Source organism: Bidens hawaiensis, unplaced genomic scaffold, assembly GCF_021521415.1.
Source record: "Bidens hawaiensis isolate Kalapana, Puna unplaced genomic scaffold, B.hawaiensis_p1.1 tig00014937_1, whole genome shotgun sequence".
NCBI lineage: Eukaryota > Viridiplantae > Streptophyta > Magnoliopsida > Asterales > Asteraceae > Bidens > Bidens hawaiensis.
Genome location: NW_027492327.1, coordinates 200,422 through 203,349, shown reverse-complemented (window position 1 = coordinate 203,349; position 2,928 = coordinate 200,422). Strand labels below are relative to the sequence as shown.

The window sequence follows — 2,928 nt, the reverse complement described above, 5'->3', positions numbered from 1 at the left end:
GTTCCACCAACAGTGGATTATGCACAGGCCATACTGGTTGGTGGATAGGTTACGGCCAACAGTAACAAAGTCGGCTGCACTATTCCACCAACTGTAGATTATGCACGTCCCACCTACTGTGGATTATACGCAGGCCATGCTGGTTGGTGAATAGGTTACGGCCAACAGTAACACTATTCTACCAACTGTAGACTACGCACGCCCCTCAGTAAGAGTTGGTGAGTAGGCAGCGGCTAATAGTGGCAAACAGTACTAGAGGGTGCTCCTCCTCGTACTGTTGTCGGTGAGCTGTCACCCTGTGATTGGCTCATGGGTTGTTCTGGTCAGATCGTCTGTCCTATCCATACCTTGGTAGGTATAGTACAAAAGATCTTTCAGAATCATACGGACTGGCTCATTTTGGCGGGATTGTTCCCGCCTTGCTCATTCCTTCATGTGACTACTGAAGTAGCTATTGCCTTGTGCGTGTAGCCCTGCTGTCTGCGGGTAGCCTTCCCTGATGGCTTGTATCCGCAACTGCGGGAACAGGCGGGGTACTTCACCATTGGGAGGCTTTCCCTGCGTGTACAGCTTGCGTACTGCACGTAAGATTCTATGAGCATGGTGGGTCCTGCGGGAGCAGATGGCCTTTGCGCAGACGTCCCTGTTCAAGGTGAGTCTTGCGGGACCAACTGGTCTCTGCTGGGACCTACCTCTTCAGCTTCAATAGCCTAAATTTAAAAAAATATGACATCGTTTTGTAAGGTTGAAATGATTCGAGAGAGCCAACGGGCACAAGGTCTAGCTACTATTCTTGCTATTGGCACCGCAACTCCTCCAAATGTTTAGAATCAGGCTGATTATGTGGACTACTATTTTCGTGTTACAAAGAATGAGCATATGATTAATCTTAAAGACAAGTTTAAACGCATTTGTAAGTATTTATTCCATACCACTTCACTTAAATCATGCCATTGTTGTTTAACACATGCAGTATTGCACTTGTAGGTGACAAAACAATGATAAAAAACGATTTATGCTTCTTACAGAAGATTTTTTGAAAGATAACCCGAATGTGTGCGAGTTCAAAAGTCCATCCTTGGATAGACGCCAAGAGTTGATGATCACCGAAGTCCCAAAGCTTGGTAAAGAAGCGGCTATAAAAGCCATCGAGGAGTGGGGACTCCCAAAATATAGAATCACCCATCTCATCTTTTGCACCAGCTCGGGACTCGATATGCCAGGTGCTGACTATCAACTCACCAAGCTACTTGGCCTATCCCTATCGGTCAACAGACTCATGATGTACCAACAAGGCTGCTCGGGAGGGGGTATGGTCCTTCGTCTAGCCAAGGACCTTGCTGAAAATAATAAGGGTTCTCGTGTCCTTGTTGTCTTCTCAGAGACCATGGCTAGTATCTTTCGTGGACCAAGTGAGAACCACATTGGTTCTTTGGTGGCCCAAGCTCTTTTTGGGGATGGAGTTGCCGCAATCATTGTTGGTTCCGATCCAGATTTGTCGGTTGAGAATCCGTTATTCGAGATTGTTTCTGCAAATCAAACAATCATACCAGACACTGAGATGGCAGTAACCTTACCCTTGAAGGAGGAAGGACTCACAATCTACTTGGACAAGGATGTACCTGACATGATCTCCATGAATATAGAGAATGCATTATTGCAAGCAGTTGATCCACTAGGCCTAATAAGTGATTGGAATTCGCTGTTTTGGATTGTCCATCCCGGTGCTAGACGAATACTTGACGAGGTGGAGTTAAAACTTAACCTCGATAAACACAAGTTGAGGGCCAGTAGGCACGTTCTAAGTGAATATGGAAACATGACTAGTGCTTGTGTGGTGTTCATCATGAATGAGATGAGAAATACATCTTTCAAGGATGGAACAAGTACCACCGGTGAAGGTTTAGATTGGGGTGTTTTGTTTGGATTTGGCCCGGGTTTGACGGTTGAAACAGTTGTGCTACATAGCAAACCCTGCTGCTCCCCAAACAACGTACTTTGATTCATAGTTAATAACGATCGGTTATTAAACAATGTTTTTATAATCTCAATATATGCATTATTGCAAGTTATTTCGTTTAATTTCTTATTGCATGGACACACTTACGATTGCACGTACTCTTTATATGATATGATGTACTGTTCATTATATGAATATCATATGTCTAGTTCTTTTGTAAACTAGAACAAGGCTAAGCCAAGGATTTTAACCAGCTGAGTTGAGCCAAGGCTAGCTTGAGATCGACTCACTTCAATCCAATTTGGCTTGGCTAGGCTCCAAATTAAACTCTAGCCAGCAATGTCGACTAAATTTGGTTCGACATTAATTATAACTTATTTGTCATAAGGGCTAGGCAGTAGGCACATAAGTTATTCTTGTCAATTGTTTAAAACTAAAATTTTACTTCATCAAAGGGCTGAGTATGTAAAGTTACATAATTTATTAATACTTGCAATGGCTTAACTTGCATTTAATGGTCTCTCCACTTTTGTTTTTCCGTTCATGCGGGACAAGAAAATAATCAGTAATTTTTTAACTTTAAATTAAAAAAACATATGTTTTTATATGATTTACAATGTGTTTTATCACTTGTAATTATTTAAACTCTTAAATTTTGTAAAATTATTATTTTGTCCTCTTCATAGAGAACCTCAATTCCGCACAATTCCTCCATTTTAAAAGGTTAATAAATTCTTTTTGTACGGCATTATTTTTTAAAACAAAATTGTATCATAAAATCGAGCATTTCACTATCTTTAGTTAGTAACTTCTTACTATATTTGTTTTAGAAAAAATAGATTTCCCATAAAAACTTAGATGTTTTGGGCGTATAACAAGCGTGATTATCCTAATGCATAATTACAAATAAGTTGTGTAATAATCATATAAGATGCGTAATTATTTTTTGTACATGCGTAATTAAAATA

The 2,928-nt window shown here is 40.4% G+C and overlaps 1 pseudogene across 1 annotated transcript; it reads left to right on the top strand.

Moving 5' to 3' along the window:
• Nucleotides 1-705: 705 nt before the first annotated feature.
• LOC143548194 (chalcone synthase 3 pseudogene) lies at nt 706-2,155 on the top strand (annotated as a pseudogene). The gene is made up of 2 exons (XR_013137904.1): nt 706-913; nt 988-2,155. The product of XR_013137904.1 is annotated as a chalcone synthase 3 pseudogene (transcript).
• Nucleotides 2,156-2,928: the final 773 nt, after the last annotated feature.